At 35.1% G+C, this 19,464-nt stretch overlaps 1 pseudogene; it reads left to right on the top strand.

Moving 5' to 3' along the window:
* Positions 1-18,222, top strand: part of LOC112619316 — an 84,468-nt pseudogene extending 66,246 nt beyond the window's left edge.
* Positions 18,223-19,464: the final 1,242 nt, after the last annotated feature.

Below are 19,464 nucleotides of genomic sequence, written 5' to 3'. Positions count from 1 at the left end.
CTGACCCTGAATATGTTTAAGTGAAAGCTGCTGCAAATGCTAGCTGGTTCTTGAATTGAGTATAAAGCCCCTTTCAATACAGGAACAACAACAATAATATGTGAATCACTGGAGGTTTGTTATGTTATAAGCAAAATCAGTTATGTCATTTCATTCTCACAACTATGCTAGGGTTCTCTAATTCTTTCATTTTATAGATTTTCATAATTACTGAGACTAGACAGAGGGTCAGAAGTTTGCAAAAAAATCATATTAGTAGGGGTTTCTGTGCATTCCCTTTGTTTTTTGGTATATTTTTCTGACAGGACAGTCATTGTCCTCTTCCCTGATAATGCAAGAGGCACACACAGAGAACTGGTATCCAGAGAAGCTGTGGCCCAAAGGCGATATTTTCTAACATTGGCATTATTGACCTAGCACTGTAGGGCAGAGGAGAGGTGGACAAGGCTTGATGAAAGCTCTCTATAGTTTCTAGGTAACTGGTGTGGAACTGATGGGCTCATACAGCCAGTTTGTCCTGAAATGGGATGCTTAGGTCACTTTTCCATTGGCTGCGTTCTCAGATAAATATGCCTGTCCTCATGTCCTCTAAACCTACTTCTTATTTTGTGAGGTTAAGAGTGCCAGGCTCTAAACTGATCAGTTTTCTTCCCTTACTCTGTTTCCAATTGGGTGCTACAAAACATGAAGAGAAATAAAGAGATGGGGAGTGAGATGTCATTTGGGAGGGAAGACATCAGAATTCAGCCTGAAGAAACAAAAGGAGAAAAATAAAACGATCCGTTTGACACACATATACTAAGCACATACTGTGTGCCAGTTTCTGTGTTAGGTTCTGGGGATAGGTAAGAAAAGGAATAAGATGAAGCCTTGTCCAGAGGAATGTAGCCAAATTAGTATCTTATTTGCATGGGTGACAGACACATCATGAGACATGTTTGCTATCTCATTCAACAAACATTTAATGAGTTCCTACTGTGTGCCAAGCGTAGCCCTAGGCACAGATGTATAGTCCAGAATTAGGCAGACATGGTCACTGCTATCATAAAGCTTATGCCATGTGGTAAGTAAAGTGAGAGAGGTAAATCCAGGGTGTTAGAGAAGCATATATATAAATCTTCAGTCTAGACTGGGGGTGGAGTATGAGAGGGAGTAAGATAAGGCAGGCTGTTGGGGGCAGATGTTGACCAAGAACAAATTTTGTACACTAAGAAATAACCTGGTGGGAAAAACACACACACAGACACACACGGAATCAGATTTCAGGCACAAGAAACTTGATTCAAGTTTGGATGTCTGAAATGACGTGGTGCCTATGTGGTAGCTACTATGAGTTTAGGAATTGCAAACTCAAAAGTGGAAGCTGAAGAAAGATAGAAATGTAAAGATAGACTGGGGTGAAATGTTTGCTATGTATTAAGACAGAGAGGCTGGAAACTGTGACTCGTGCCTGCAATCTCAGCATTTTGGGAGGCCAGCGCAGGAGGATCACTTGAGGCTAGGAGTTCAAGACCAGCCTGGGCAACATAGTGAGACTCTGTTTCTACAATGGCAAAATTAGCCTGGTGTGGTGGCACACATAGTCCCAGCTTCTAGGGAGTCTGACTTAGGATGATCTCTAACCCAGGAGGTTAAGACTACAGTGAGCCATGATTGGGTCCCTGCACTCTAGCTAGAGTGACAGAGTAAGATGCTGTCTTAAAAATAGAAAAGAAAGAAAGATAGATGGATGGAAAGGAAGGCAGGAAGGCAGAGGGAAAAGAAAAAGAGAGAAATAAGAAGGAAAAAAGAAGGAAAGAAAGAAAGAGAAAAAGAAAAGAAAGAAAAAGAAAAAGAAAGAAAGAAGGAAGGAAGGAAGGAAGGAAGAAAAAGACAGAAAGAAAAAGACAGAAAGAAAGAAAGAAAGAAAGAAAGAAAGAAAGAAAGAAAAGAAAGAGAAAGAAAGAAAGGAAGGAAGGAAGGAAGGAAGGAAGGAAGGAAGGAAGGAAGGAAGGAAGGAAAGAAGGGAAGGAAGGAGGAAAGGAGAAAAGGAGGAAAGGAGGGAGGGAGGGGGGAAGGGAGGAAGGGAGGAAAAGATAGATGGTGATTCAGTCATGATAAAAGGAAAGATTGAGATATGGGAGTCACACTTAGGAATTTATTACTGTCGAGTCAAATAATTGAGTACTGGATTGAAACAAGGTTATTAAGAATAGAAAGAGATAGAATTTCTAGAAACATTAAGAAGGCAAAATTTGTACCTTGTCTTGGTCATTTAGATTTGTGGTGATGGGGTGAAATTGAACTTTTCTATTTTCCTTTCCTTCTGTGGTATATCTTTCCTTTCTCTTCCCTTACTTCTCATTTCAAATTTTAAAGCAAAATAAGTTACAAATATTATAAGAGTCAAAAGTACTCTTGTACTTCCTCCCAACCCTGCCTAGATTTATATATATTATGCAAACATCCAAAGTAGTCTTGGGCTAGGAACTCTAATGCATAATTATTTCAAAGGAATAATAAGACAGCAAACAGTTCTTTTCATAAATAGTAATGTTCAATGTACATTGAAATTAATAAATCCACAACTGTGATATTAATTTTCCATATTTGAGTTTTTGACTTTACAAAGTGCTTCAACAATGAGATAGTTTCATGTAGAGCATGTACAGTATATTCAATTTTAGTGAAACATAAGCCTTATGGGAAATCAGGCATGTCAGAAAATTTTCCTGTAGGTAATAGAAATAAAACTAGTCATCATTTTGAAATACACCAAATATTAACACATACAAAGAATTCCAGGAAAGGATAGATATAACAAAATGGCTAGCATACATTAACCTATTGAACATTGTCTATGAAAATTAAGTGTTTTCATGATTGATAAATTTTTAGGGTCAAGTTGGGCCCAGTTGTAGTTGAACTATTTTTGACATTTAGTAACCAGCAGCCCATTTTTGTAATTGTAAATATGTTTTAAAATATAGAATGGCAACAATTAGGGCACACAATGTTTGTTTTAAATTTCAGTGGTGATATTAAGCCTGCCATAACTAAAAACTCATTCCAGATACTACAAAGTTATATTTCTTACAAAGGCAAATTAAGAATCTGTTTAGACTTGACAAGAAAAAAAGTTGAGAAGGTCAAAATATTTTCTGGGGCTCTCTGAATTTATTTTCACTTTTCTGGTTACTTAGAATAGTTTTGAGAAAAATGCCTACAAGTACTGTAGAAAGTTGAGAAAATATATGATATATGTAGGCTTACTTTACATACTTTCCCTCCTTAGCCTCTTACATGTACTGGATTCAATTTTTTCCTGGTGTTATTTTCCATTTGAGATTTTTTTTTTTTTTTTTTGGCCATGATTATCACTGTTTCAGGTCTATACATCTACAACAGATCATTTTAGTTAGAACCAATCTGATATCCTTCTGATTCCAGTAATCAGATCCTAATCATTTAGCTAGTTACAGACATTGACTAGGGAGTGACTTAGTAACCTACTAGCAATGTGATGGTAATTTGGCTTTTGAAGTTTAAAAAAAATCTCTATGATTAACACTTTTGTCTCATAGTAATTCATAAATCTGTTTCATCTGTTTAATATCATTCATTCATTAGACAATAGTTACTGAATGAATCGAGCATATATAATGTGTCCTTTATATACATTTTTAAAGGATTGATATGAAACAAATGTAGAAAATTTATATTATCCAAAGTTGTATTTTGGGGTTAGCCAAAGTAAAAATAAGCAGGTAATAAACAAGAAAGTCACTTTGAGTTTCATGGGCTCAGCACTGTGCTAAGCACTGAGAAAGATCAAAAACATGTAAACCATGAACTGTTTCTTCATAGAACTTAGGATCTCTTTGTGAAACGAGACTTCCCATATGTAGTAACTACCACACAATAGCAAATATTATTTAGATGCATCCTCACTGCGGAGTTTCAAGACAGAAAGCAGATTCGCATAAAAGGATTGTATCCCACTCATAACTGCTTTTGGTTTAGTTTGCACAATAGTAATATTCCTAGAGTTTCCTGACAATACTGTCTACTATTACTAGACCCATATTTTCTTATGGCAATTAGCTGGTGCAAATTAATGTATCCTTTAGAATAAGCATGTGCTTCTCAGGTTACCACAGTCTCCACCACTCCCTATTGTCCTGCTGATACGTATGTTGAGCACCAGTGGCTAGTGATCATCCTTACTGTGCTGCTGCTTCTCTCATACAGTGTGTCTCCAACAAAAGTACAAGGGAATTTAAGTAATTGACAGAGCTTTGTGTTTTAGATTAAAACGAGAGCTGGATTCTGGGGAGAAATTAAAGAATAATCCTACATGCTTAATATACAATAGTAAGATTTTATCTAAATTATGTTGCCCATTTACTCTTATGTGTCTTGTCCCTAAGGCCATTTGATTTTATAACCACTGAAGTAGAAAAAAAATCCTGGATTTTCACGTAGTTGGAGAAATTTTATGGGCAGAATGTAAGTCAAGCATGACTTTGATGAATGAGGTAGTCAGCTATTATATAAGAATAGAGATATGTCAAAGGAGATTCAACAAGTGAAAGACATGACAATGAAGCAATTAATGTGGTGTGCTTGCTGTTTGTAGGAAGACTCACCTAGCATAAGTAGATGAGTCATAAAAGTAGTAGTAGCAACTTTTAATGGGCTCTCCAGGGGAGTATGGATTAAGATTAAAGAGTTTTGTAGCTCATACCACAATATGAAGTTGGAACCTGAGATTCCAGCCATTAAGAAACCACTGCCAAGAAATCGTCAGTGAAGTTACCTGATGAGTATGGCACTTAGAGAAGACTATGATCTAGCAGTATCAGGATGAATTACACAGGAACCCAGATTATAATCAGGGGAACTTCATGGTCTGGAGGGTATTTGAATAATTTTGATGTGATAAGTTTAGATGTGAATAAGTGGTAGGAAATATATACAAAATCTGCCCTTTAGGAGAAACATTTAAAGAAAGGATCAAAATGAGACAGATACAGAGACATATGCCTGGCCAATGCCTCAAGTTTCTTAGCACAAAAGAGGGGATAGAAAGCAAGCAAAAGAGATAGAGAATTATAGGGTAATAGGGAAGAAAATAAGGTTAACCTGTGTCAAGGAAGCCAAGAGAGGAGTGAATTTGAAACAAGAGAGAGGTCATCAATAGTGAGAACATACTTTAGGCAAGTCAAGAGTGAAAATGCCATCAAATATATCCTTGTGCATTTGAAGTCACATCTGTGGTCAATTTCTCCTAGAGGGTAAATAACTCTCAGGGTACTGGCTAGGTGTTCTCAGAAGTGCAATAATCCTTTCAAGTTATTGAGCTAACTCTTTCTTCATTGTTTTAGTCATGGACCAAAAGAAGCCCATTAACCTAAAAGGTTAATCTTCTTTAAGAGTCATTTTCCAGCTGCAGTATATAAAGAATATGCTAATTAAAGAAAGCACTTGTTGTACAGCACCAACAATGCAAGGCAAATTAGGAAAATGAGAGTTCATTGGAGGCTAGAATTGTCAGAGGAGATTTACTCAAAGATGCTGAATTGGAACTGGATTTTGGAAATGACACTGTGAAAGAGTAAAGTATATCCTTAGCTGTACTTGACTTTAGTTAGTGGTGAAGAAGAACAAAAGGAAAATAGAAAAATAAAGTTATCTTTTTACATATTTTTGATACTTTCTCCTGGTGTTGCTAAGATTTGATATTATCTACAAAACTTGAGAGTGGTTTTGTTGTTTATCTGATTTCACTAGTCATGAAACTTTATCTCCCACCAGCATGTCTCCAGTCTTCTGCTTAATTTTTCAGTATGAGAAGAAAAAATTTTGTCACTTAATAACCATCTTGTGCTTTCCAATACAGTAGTCGGTAGTCACATATGACTATTACAATTAAGATAAATTAAAACTAAATAAAATATAAAATTCGCTTTCACAGTGGCAGTAGCCACATTTCTATTATGCAGTAGCTACTTGTGGCTACTATATTGATTGTCATAGGATGATCTTAGACATACAAACATTTTCATCATTAGAGAAAGTTCTACTGAACAGCACAGAGAAACTAACAACATTCTTTAGTAGCTGCCCTGTGGTGGAGGATGTTTGATTTTGGCTGTAAGAACAAGCTTGTAAGAATGAGATTGTAGGAATAACTTATGTTCTGGGATGCTAGCGAGTTTATGTAATCATTGATTTGTTTATAAATTCAATAAATATATACTGAGAGCTCACCTGCATCAGGTACTGTGTTTGACTTTGGGAAGCAGTAGTTACCTCCAACATAGATACCTTCACGTCATTTAGGGAGCTTCGCGTTTAACATTTTAACTCTATTATTACTCAAACAAATGTAAAATTACAATTGTAGTATAAAATTAAGTATATGGCTCCAGGAGAAGATGGTTCTTTTCCCTAACAGGGAATTCCTTACCTATAGATGGATGTGAAATAAAAATCTAAAGGTCAAATGGGACTGTGCTAGATAAGAAAGAATTATATAGTAGGAGGACTGAAGAGGTAGAAAGGAGACCATTTTAAACAGAAAAACAAAATGTATAAAATCTTTATAGAAAATGAGAGCAAGGCACATTGAATGGGCTGAAAGAGGGCCTTTCCCTTGTTACTTTATTTTACTCTAATCCTGTAAAAGTTGGTCTCAGAAGTCCAAGTAGAGTTTAAATTAGACATCCCATTCAGTTTAGTAAGAAGTGTTTGTTTTTTAAATAAAAATTAAAACACTGGATATTATGACTTTATCTTTTCCTAGAACAACATTAAGACTGAAGTTCCAGCAGTATTTGATGGGTAAACAAGGAAACATATGTTGTTGATCCATAAATTATTTGAAGAAATGGACACTCCTCAGCAATAAAATTAATCCTTTCCTTTACTAAGGCTTTTTCTCACTGTGTTCATCTCTTTACCAACTTGGCCCAAATCAGTCTTTCTACAAAAGATCATCCAATTTCAAGTCCTGTTAAATTACTATGATCATCAATGAGGAAATAACCCATGTGGAACACACTCTGGAATGGAAAAAGACATTTATAGTAATAATACAAAATCTGCACTGTGAAATTAGGGTGTAATGTTAGAATTACTGTGTTTAACCTCCTATTCTTTGTAGTAGAAAGTCACAAAGACATAGCGTGCTACAAACCCATCTACACAGCGTTTCCATGGTCGCTCAGGCAAATAAAATGCAGCTCTTGGTAAAAGAGCTGAGGTGACATTGGGACTTGTTCAAAGCAAAAGCAAAATTGTATTGCACCAGTTGCTCACAAAACATCCTTTAAAGAACAAAGGGGTTTTCAGCTGCTCAGTCATTGGGATTAAATTAACATGACACTGTAGGATCTCTTTTGGGATATGCGATGCACCCTGTATGGTGATAGAAAAACACAATTGGCACGATAAATTTTGAGGCTGCATTGAGATTCAAAGCACACAACAAAACCAAGATTTTTGTGTTGTTATTGAAGTGACTTGATATTCTACTTTAGAAGTGCTTAGTGTCAGAATTGTAATGTACTCAAAAAGAATCTCAGACTTAGAAGTCACCTTGTCTTTGCCAATCCCCACCCCGTTCCACTTCTTTATTCCTTCCTAAACAGCTTCATCAAGTGTTTGTGCTCTGAAAATTATTTTCCCACAATCAGTGGTGTCACTATTGGATTAGTTATAAATGCATTAGTAAATCAGTAGACTACATTTAAGTGCTCTGTATCTTTATTACACAGGGAATGGGAAGAATATGTCTTTTGCTTTAAGCATACAATATTTTGCACAAATGCATAAATGTTATATCATATTGTACCATGTTTTCTCACACACACACCACTTTCCTTTAATTTTAGGTTAATTCTTCTTTTTCCCATCCTCTCTCTTTTATTGTATCAACCATGCCAACATGAGAATCCATGACAACAATGTAGTACATATCATCCCAATTTAATTGCATGCTGCTTTGGTTTGAATATTTTTATCGCTAGCAAAATTCTTGTTGAAATGTAATCTCTAATTCAATAGTATTAAGAGGTAGGGACATTAGGAAGTGAATAGTTCATGAAGATTCCTCCTTTATGAATGAAATTAAAGCACTTTAATGAATGAAATTAAAGCACTTTAATGAATGAAATTAAAGAACTTTAAATTATTATTTTATGAATGAAATTAAGGTACTTTCAATTATTATGAATGAAATGAAAGCACTTTGAATTATTATTTTTATTTTTCTGTAAGTTATTCGGGTACAGGTGGTATTTGGTTACATCAGTAAGTTACTAAAGAGTGGTGATTTGTGAGATTTTGGTGCACCCATCACCCAAGCAGTGTGCACTGCACCATATTTGTAGTCTTTTATCCCTCACCCACCCCACTCTTCCCCTCAAGTCACCAAAGTCCATTGTATCATTCTTATGCCTTTCTGTTCTCATAGCTTAGCTCCCACATATCAATGAGAATATACGATGTTTGGTTTTCCATTCCTGAGTTACTTCTCTTAGAATAATTGTCTCCAATCTCATCCAGGTCGCTGCAAATGCTGTTAATTTATTTCTTTTTATGGCTGAGTAGTATTCCATTGCATATAAATATACCACAGGGTTTTTTTGTTTGTTTGTTTGTTTTATCCACTCGTTGATTGATGGTATTTCAGTTGGTTCCACGATTTTACAATTGTGAATTGTGCTGATATAAACATGTGTGTGCAAGTAACTTTTTCATATAATGACTAGACTGTTGGATCAAATGGTAGTTTTATTTTTAGGTCTTTAAGGAATCTCCACACTGTTTTTCTATAGTGGTTATACTAGTTCACATTCCCACCAGCAGTTTAGAAGTGTTCCCTGATCACCACATCCATGCCAGCATCTACTATATTTTGATTTTTTGATTATGGCCATTCTCGCAGGACTATATTGCTCTTTTTTGTCTCTAGTTTCTTAAGATTAGAAGCTAAGATGATCAGTTTATATGTTTATTCTTTTCTAAAATACACATTCAATGCTATAAATGTAAACACTGCTCTTACTATCTCCCACAAATCTTGAAAAGTAGTATTTCATTTAGTTCAAAATATTTTTAATTACTCTACAGACCCCCCTTTTTTCCCCAATGTGTTATTTAAAAGTGTATTTAATCTCCAAATATTTTAGGATTTTTTCCAGCTATCTTTCTGTTATTGGTTTCTATTTCAATTCTACTGTGTTCTGAGTGTCTTTTCTTTTTAAATTTGTTAAGATATGTTTATGAAACAGCATCTGGTCTATTTTGGTGAATGTTCCATGTTAACTTGAGCAGAATGTGCACTCTGCTGTTGTTGGATGAATTATTCCTTAGATGTCAATTAGATCCCGTTTACTAATGATGCTGTCCTTATCTGTGTTTTGCCTGTTGGATCTATCAATTACTGATAGAGGGGTGTTGAAGTCTTCAAGTATAATAGTGAATTTGTCTATTTCTTCTTGAAGTTCTGTCATCTTTTTGCCACACATACTTTGATGCTTTGTTGTTACTCACGCATGTATTAAGGATTATTTTGTCTTAGGAAATTGACTTCTTTATGTAATGCCACTTTTTATCACTGATAGGTTCATTGTTCTGAAGTCTGCTTTCTATAAAATTAATAGAGCTACTCTAGCTTTCTTTTAATTAGTGTTAGTATGATATATCTTTATTCATCTCTTTATTTTGGTCCCTCTGTGTCTTTATATTCAAAATGGGTTTTATATAGAAAATATATAGTGGGGTTTTGCTGTCTTTGAGAGCAGTCTGTCTTTTAATTAGAGTATTTGAATCATTCACATTTAAGGTGTTATTTGTATAGTTGGATTAATACCATGCTTGTAACTATTTTCTATTTCTTGTACTTGCTCTTTTTTTCTTTTCTTTTTTAAAACTTCCATTCCACCTATGCCTTCTCTGGTTTTAATAGAGTATTTTTTCTGATTTCCTTTTCTTTATTAGCGTATCAATATACTTTTTTTCTAAAAAATGTTATTGGTTTCCCTAAAGTCTGCATTATACACTTGTAACTAATTTAAGACCACTATAAAATAAAACTATACTAGTCACATGTAATGCAAGTATCTCATAACAGAGTATTCTTAAGTCTTCCTTCTTGTTTTGTAACACTGTTTCATTTATTTCACTTTCATATATCTTATAATTACCCAATGAATTTTTAATATTATTACTTCAAAATAAATGATTAGATCAATTTAAATAAAAAGAAAATATTTTGTTTTTTCTCTTCATTTATTTCTTCCCTGTTGTTCACCCTGTCTTTATTCAGATCTCAGTTTGTAACCTCTATCATTTCCCTTCTAACTTCTTTTAACATTTCTCGCAAGGCAGATCACCTTATAATAAATTCTCCAACCTTCAGTTTTTATTTGTGGTTAAAAAAGAAGTCTTTGTTTTTCTTTCCTTTGGAAAATGATTTTGCTGAATAAAAACTTCTAAGTTGGTAGGATTTTTTTCTCTCAACTCCAAAACTTTCACTGCAGTCTCATTCCGCTTTCATTGTTTCTGACATAGCTTGTGAACTTTGAAAGACTTTCCTTGCCTTTTTAATTTTCTTCCTTCATGTAAGACAGGGAGGCTAGGGGGGGCTAGAGTTTTCTAACTGTCCTTCTCCCAGGCCTAATAAGGCTCTAGTAAAGTGATTTTTTTTTAATAGAGGACAGGTTTTTATTATGGAAAATGCTCTGTAAGTATTTTAAACCAATTACTTTTCCCCTGGGATTATTTCAAATGGTTACTTTTCCTTCTGCTCAAAACATAAGGAAATTTTTCTCCAATCTGTACAGTGAGAATGTGTTTTTGGAGGTGAAACATGTGAAAGTGTGGTGACCCCTTAATATTGGGCCCCCAAAATGTCCTAACTCTCAAGGTAACCTATGATTGGCCTCCATCAATTCATCACAGTGCAATTTAATTGCTCCTACTGCTTATTGACTCTAGTGACTTCTCTCTTGATAAACTGTGAGACACTGTGCCCATCTGTCTTTCTGTATTTCAGGGTGATAGTTTGCCTAGTAGCCTCAATTTTCTGACAGATTCAGGAAAAGTCATTGACTTTTAGCCTGATCAGCTTTTTTCTTGTGAGAATGATTGTCATGACTTTGAAGTCCTCTACATGTTACAGCTGAAACCAGAAGTACATACAATCTTTCAAAGATGTATGATGATTCATAGCAAACAGACTAAATGAGAGAGAGGGAGCTTTTCTTTTCAAGGTAAAATAAGGCTTTGCTTACAGCTTTGGAAGATGGAGATATTGTCTCTCACTCATACAAGGGTCAGGCATTGTTTGCTCATTACAAAAGATTTGGGTTTTTAAATTCAGAATTTATTTTTTATATTGTAATCCACTTCTTGAGTAGGTGTCACCTGGCCCTTATGTTTACCCTGTGTGAACTGGGGTTTGGGAGGCCAGCACAAAAATGCTGATATTCTGACTTTTGCTATTGCCGTGATTTAAAAAAAAAAAAAAAAAAATCTGTCCTTTATCTCTGATTCAGTTCTTATGTATTCTGCTGGAATCTCTGAAACTTTCGTTGGCTAACTTTTTATCTTGGAAGTTAAGTAAATTGTCAGATCCTTCTCAATTCTTCACATATTATGCCAATACATTTGCAAGCATTATTGAAAGGGAAACACGACTAAAAACTACAGTCATCCCTTGGTATCTACAGGGGCTAAATTCCAGCAATCCCAACACATACCAAAATCCACATATTCAAGTCCCTCATATAAAATGGCATAGTATTTGCATATAGTGTACACACATCCCCCTGTGTGTGTGTGTGTGTGTGTGTGTGTGTGTTTACTCAGCAAGTATTTATTGAGCTCCAATTATAGCTCAGGCATGTGGAATAACAACAGAAGACACATAAAAATTATATTTTGGATTACATTTTAGATAGTAGAAACCACAGTAAAATGGAAAAGATTTAGTTATTCATTCTATCAGTGTTTATTAAGCCCTACTATGTGCCAGCCATTGTGATGAATGGTGGGGATTTTTGATTGAATAAGCCAGTTTTTGCCCTTAAATTACTTGCAGGCTACTGAGAGATATATAAGTAGACATAGAAATCAAATGCCAAGTGGCATAACAGGGGTCTTTTGTTTTGTTTTGTTTTGTTTTTAGAATAGGGGCCTTTCTTATTATTGTTATTATTATTATACTTTAAGTTCTAGGATACATGTGCACACATGCAGGTTTGTTCTTTTCAAAGTGCTGACAGTGTCACTAATTCTGCCTGGGAGAATCAGGGAGGGTTTCACAGAGGAGTCTTCCATATATTTTTAATCACTTCTAGGTTAGTTGTAATACTTAATATGGTATAAATGCTATATAAATAGTTGTTATACTGTTTTGTTTCTTTATTTGTATTTTTTTGAATATTTTTGATTTGAGGTTGGTGGAATCCACGGGATGTATAACTTACTCATAGGAAAGGCTAACTGTACATTCTTGTATAGCCAAAACTCATTCAGGGAGAAATGAAAAAAAAAAAAAACCATAAATAAAAGAGAATTATTTTATTTAAAAATGTATCTCTCTATATATAACTATTTAAAAATTTATCATAAAAGAAACATCAGGTTTAGTTTTTTTTAGGTAACTTTTATCAAATAGTCAAGGAAGAGATAATTCCAATTTTATACAATTATTTTTTCAGAGAATCAAGATTTCCACTCTTTTAGGATGTTATGTTAGCCTTGATAAACAAAGTGAATGTGACAAATAATTATAATAACAAAAAATTCTTTATGAGGAAGACACATTATCCAGAATCTAATTTTCAGCACAGATACAAACACTGTCAATAACTGAATTCAGAAATGTATAAAGAGGGTATGCATCTTGACCAATTTAAATTTTATCCAGTAATACAAGGTTATCTATTTCTCAAAATTCTATAACAAAAAAGAAAAATAAGGTAATTGTATCAATAGATTTTTAAAAATTGAATGAAATTTAATGACCATTTATGATTAAAATATCTTTTATATAGTGAATTTAAACAAATTCTTACTAAAGTTATTCACAAAAAAACATCATTTTCAAAGAGGAAGCATAAAGCATTCACATTAAAAATCGAGATCAAGATAAAGATGCATATTACTAACATTTTCATTCACTGTAAAATGGAGGTTCTAGGCAGCACAATTGGTTAAGAAAAACAAACTAAGAAAAAACAAAATAAAATTCATATGGAACCACAAAAGCCAAATCAATCCAGAGAAAGTAGAACAGAGATGGAGGCATCATATTTCCTAATTTCAAGATATATTACAAAGCTAAAGTAAACAAGATGTTATAGTACTGACATACAGACTAATGGAACAGAATCGTGATCCCAGGAACAAATCAACACACATCAGATCGTCTGATCTTCATCAAGGGATCTAAGAATATCTAATAGGGAAAGGATAGTCCCTTCAACAAATTGTGTTAGGAAAACTGGATATACACATGCAAAAGAATGAAATTAGACACTTTATTTTACACCAGACATAAAAATCAACTCAAAATGCATTAAAGACATAAATATAAGACTGAAACTATAAACTTCATAGAAGAAAACACAAAGTCTTCATGACATTTGTCTTGGGAATAATTTCTTCGTTCTGACACCAAAAGTTCAGGCAACAAAAGCAAAAATAATCAAATGGGACTATATCATACTAAAAAGCTTATGCACAGCAAAGATGACAATCAACAGAGTGAAAAAGCAACCTATAAAATGGAAGAAAATGCTTGGAAACTGTATATCTGATTGGGGGTTAATATCCAAAATATATAAGGAAGTCCTACACAGACTATTGAGGTATTATTGGCTAATAAGCCAATTGAAAAATGGGCTAAGGACTTGAACAAATATTTATTCAAATAAGACTTACAAAGTTACATGAAATAATGCCCAGCATTACTAATGTCAGGGAAATGCACATCAAAATCACAATGAGATATCACCTCACACTTATCAAGATGGCTATTATAAAAAAGCAACAGAAGACAAGAGTTGGAGAGGATGCAGAGAGATGAGAACCCTATTTGCTCCACTCTTGGTAAAATGTAAAATAGTGCAGCCACTATGGAAAACAGTGTGGAGTTTCCTCAAAAATTAAAAATAGAACCAAATAACCCAGTAATTCCACTTTTAGGTATTTATCCAAAATAATTAAAATCAGTACCTCAAAGAAGACTTGGTACTCTCATACTTGTGACAGTACTATTTACAATAGCCAAGAAATGAAAATAACCTAATGTCAGAAATGAATGAGTTTTTTAAAAAATGTGTTGTACACATATGCAATGGGATATTATTCAGCCTTGAAAAAGAAGGAAATTCTGCAATAAGTCATAACATGTATGAACCTTGAGGGCATTATGCTAAGTAAAATAAGCCGGTCACAGAAAGACAAATACTGTGTGATTTAAATTTATGAAGTATTTAAACAGTCAAGTTCATAAAATCAAAGAATGGAATGGTGATTTCCAGGGGCTGGAGAAAAGGGGAAAATGGGATTTTACTAATGAAAGGGCATAAAATTTTAGTCAAGCAAGACAATAATCTCTAGTGATCTGCCATGCAACATTGTACCTACGGTAAACAATACTGTCTTGTGCACATAAAAATTGGTTAGGAGAGTAGATCTGGTGTTAATTGTTCATACCACAATTTTTTAAAAATGTACTATAAAGCAAATACAAATATTAGCCAACACATTGGGATAAGGTATTTGTGACTATGTATAAATACACATATATATGTATGTATGTAAATACACACGATATGTATAATAAATATACATGCAAAATGAATCATGTATTTAAAAAATTCTCAGCTGGGCATAGTCACACGTGCCTGTAGTCCCCTGCCCTACTTGTAAGGCTGAGGTGGGAGAATCTTTTGAGCCCCGGAGTTCATGGCTGCAGTTAGCTCTGATCATGCAACTGCTCTCAGTCTGGGTGACAGAGTAAGATTCCATCTCTAAAAATCAATCAATAAATAAAATAAAAATAAATAAATAAAAATTCCCTGACAAATCAAAAAGGAAGAAGATTTAAAGCATACATAACAGACAACATGAGTTGCCAATAATGATTTAAATGCATGGTTGTTCTTTTTTTTTTTTTTTTTTTTACATTTATCTAATTTATTTATTTCTTTTTTTTTGTTCTTATTAGTAATAACTGTAATGCAAATTAAAACAATAATGTTACATTTTATATCCTCAAGATTGGCAAACACATCAAAAGTTTTAAAATATTACAGTATTAGTATAGATAAAAATGACGAACAAAGAACACTCATACTCAAATTGTGTATATTCAAAATTTACTTGTCAAGCAATTTGAATTATCCAGTAAAGCAATAATGCATGCACCCTCAAAGCCAGCAATTTCATTTCTTAGCACAAACACTGAGGAATCTCTTCTGTATGTGTTCCAGAAAACATGCACAAGAACTTTCATAGATGTCCTTTTTGTAGCCTTGTTTGAGACAATCCAAAGGTACATCTGCAGTAAAATTTTCATATAAACTGTGACATATTCATGCAATGGAATACAGTATCACAATACAAATGAATAAACAGTCTACAGGCATCAACACGGATAGGTCTCACAAATTTAATTTCAATGAAAAGAAGCAAGTGGTAAAAATATACATATATCATGCTGTCTTCTATGTAAACTTCAAAAAATGTTTTGCATAAATTGCAAACCTAAGCAATATATTTCGGTATATATGTTATATCAATGACCCAATAATGTTTTAAAAGGAGAGAAAGTGATAGACACAAAATGTTGCAGTGTTTCTCTCTGTCATAGAAGGATGGGGTAGAGGAAAGTGAGTGAGGGAGGAGTAGAGTGGGCTTCAAAGTTGTTGATGCTTTATTTCCCTTTTTTTTTTTTTTTGAGATGGAGTCTCACTCTGTCGCCCAGGCTGGAGTGCAATGGCCAGATCTCAGCTCACTGCGAGCTCCGCCTCCTGGGTTCACGCAATCTCCTGCCTCAGCCTCCCAACTAGCTGGGACTACAGGTGCCCGCCACCTCGCCCGGCTAGTTCTTTGCATTTTTTAGTAGAGACGGGGTTTCACCGGGTTAGCCAGGATGGTCTCGATCTCCTGACCTCGTGATCCGCCCATCTTGGCCTCCCAAAGTGCTGGGATTACAGGCTTGAGCCACCGCGCCCGGCCTGATGCTTTATTTCTTAAAGAAGATGGTAAGGACACGGATGTGTGTTTTGGTCATTATTCTTTGAAGCACATACATTCTTTTTAATGAACAATTCATATCTTAGTAAGTAGTAAAAAAAAGCAATTTGTTAAAGAATTCCAAGAAAATTATCATTCCCATCTTCCTTCTGACCTGTCTTTCCTCTTCTTCACCCCGAAACTTCCTTCTTTGTCAGACAATGCATTCAAATCTTTTTCAGTCAACTAAAACTTTAATCCTTTCTAAAAAAATCTACAGTAAATATGAAGACTTTTTACATTTATTGGACTCTAATAATTTTTTTGTTATTAAATGTATCTTCTTGCTCCTGGGTGGCTGCCCTTGGTCGTGGATAGTTAGGATAGGTTCCTTAGGCACTCCCTCTAGCAGGCTACAGCCTGGATGCTGGTACTTCCCAATGGACTGCAATGGATGTGGTGGACACATCAGCACAGGAGGGGGTGACCCTTGCAGTCTCTGTGGCTGCATGTGAGCCTAGGTGACCTAGGGTTGGGTGGTAGAGGGGAAGCTATGCGGCAGCCTGCCAAATGAGACCAGAGCTAAACAGCTAGGATTTAAAGCTATAAATGGGAATAACGAGTAATGTTTACGATGAAATTGAAGTCAATAAGTCACCGCTAACATTCTCCAGCTGTTTTCTCAGGAGAATGTCCATATTACATTTACATACTCTCGCAACTGTGATCGCCCTTCAGTTACAAGGGCTTCAGTTCCAAGGGTTGAAAGTGGAGCATTCCCTGGTCTGAGAATAGCAAAGAGTTCATTCCTTTTAGGACATTCTTGCTGATCTTCTCTTTTCAAACTCTATGAAGATGGAATCATCCTTCCTTCAGTACTAACAGTTTTTCTGTTTTGTGGTTATTGTAATTCACAAGAACCTCTAAAATAACAAATGAAATAAGCCAGGGGCGTGGAAAAGATGACTTTTATATCGGTCTGGGATTGGCTATGAGCTCTAGTATTTTCACTGGAGGGAGTTTCATTTTCAAAAGGAAAATAAAAGTGGTCTGCCACTTGTGATAAAAGGCTCATGACAGCTGGTCAAGGTGGACATACACATTTTAGAGAATGGAGGTTGTAGATGGAATTGTTGATGAGAGCTGGGGAGATGGCCAATGTCACTGATGTATTTGCACGAGCCACACTGGCGACTCCATTAGGAGTTCTTAGAGACCTAGAAAGTGCCACTCTTTCTTCATACTTTTTAAATGAATGACTTAATCTCATGGGAATATTGGGCAGTTGTTAAGTATTCTAGGATCTACAGTTATGGTCAGTCGGCCGCACTTTAAAAGAAGAGAGGTTAGAGAACTAACAGGAAATGTTTCACAAGCTAGGTGATTCAGGTTTTGTGGTCTTTGCAACACTTGTGGTCATTGTGTCCCTGAATATTAATCTCTGTAGTGGGAGTTTGCCATGGACAGATAAATGTTCTTGTGTATATAACCATTGACTGTAATCGGAGCATTTTCCGTCTCCTGTGTGAAGGGCTTAGGCATTGCTATTGAAGAGTTGTCGCCTGGGCTCTGACGTGCCCTGGCCTGATTTTGCTGCTGAGCTTTGTTGTCTGCGTGAGCCCATAGATTAATTACCTAAATAAGGCCCTGAATATATTCAATAATTTTATAGTGACTCCAATACATGAAGGATTTTTTACAACATTAGTTTTAACTTGTTCATCTATCCTTTTTAAGCCATGGCAAGGTATGTCTGTTGATAATGTCATTGGTGCTTTGAGTGGGTTTTTACAATCATTGTGGGGATATTCTTATTGCAAGCCTTTAAAAATGTCAGCTTTAATTTAGCAAGTCTGATTCTGCCTATCCTAAAAGATGAAAAAAAATTGAATAGTAACCTCTCTAATATCTAAAGTTTTTAATAATAATGAAGAAGGCTTAACCTGTGGAATTGAACAACACACTGGTGAAAATGACTCCTAAATACATGGAACTTATGGAACTCGGGCAGTGTTTTAATAAAAATCTAATTAAAAGGTTATCCCATAAAAAGTAGATGATTGTATTATCTTATTTTCATCTCATTTTTTTATCCTATTACATCTGATTGGATATTGATTCTTACATGATGTTGAAAGCAAATCAAGGTCATACTTATTGATGCTATGAATACTATGAATATATGTGGTGCCATTCAGAATTCTGAAAGACAATCCCAAAGGTTGGATTTCTGAAAGATAAAATCCCTCAAATCTCCTAACATCTAAAGTTCTAAACATCACGGTCCAAAAGATTAAAATCCAAATGTTGAAATTTTGAAAGTTGAATTCTGGAGAAAGGATGAGTGGGTTTGGAGTTACACACAGGTAGCTTCATCATGTCAATTGCACCATGTTAGGTGGAACTATTAGTCTGATGTCGTCCTTATTTGGAAATTAAGTATGATGTAGGGAGATGTATACAGGTGCCAAGTTGAGGAGGGGTAAATTTGGGGACTTAATCTTAAGTGTCAACTTGACTGGATTAAGAAATATCTAGAAACCGTATACAGTATTCTTTTGGGTGTGTCTGTCTGCGGGGGTGTGTCCAGTGGAGATTAGCATGTGAGTCTGAGTGAAGTAAGTGGGAAAGATCTGCCCTCAATGTTTTGAGTGTTTCTGGGATCACAGAAGGAGAGAAAACACAGGCAAAACATACAAGAAATCTTCCCTGACAAGTTATTCAATCATGTGTGACTTCTGCCCATTCACACATAGTGCCATGCTTGCCCTCAAAAAATGCCCTTCAAGCCAGATGTGGTGGCCTGTGCCTGTAGTCCTAGCTGCTCCAGAGGCTGAGGCAGGAGAATTGCTTGGGCCCAGGAGATCAAGGCTGTAGTGTGCTACAGTTACACCTGTGAATAGCCACTGCTCTTCATCCTCCAACCTGGGCCACATAGACAGACTCTGTCTCTAAAAGAACAAAACAAACAAATACCCTTTGTCAGAGGATTAAAAACAATTTAAAAGCTCAGGGACCTTCTGAAGCAAAGACATTTGAAGATATAGAGGTTCCTCTAATGTTACAAAACAAATCAAATGGCAACCTATTCTTGGTGAGGAATTTGACTGCTGAAGAAGGTAGACTTCGCATATTTACCACTAACTCTAACTTAGGAAAGCTAGTGCATGCTGCATTCCCTTTTGCTAATGGATGGCACTTCCAAAACTGTTCCTACTTTTTTTT

Source organism: Theropithecus gelada, chromosome 2 (genome assembly GCF_003255815.1).
Source record: "Theropithecus gelada isolate Dixy chromosome 2, Tgel_1.0, whole genome shotgun sequence".
Classification (NCBI taxonomy): domain Eukaryota; kingdom Metazoa; phylum Chordata; class Mammalia; order Primates; family Cercopithecidae; genus Theropithecus; species Theropithecus gelada.
Note: the sequence above shows the minus strand (reverse complement) of the source record. Positions and strands in the feature narration are given on the sequence as shown.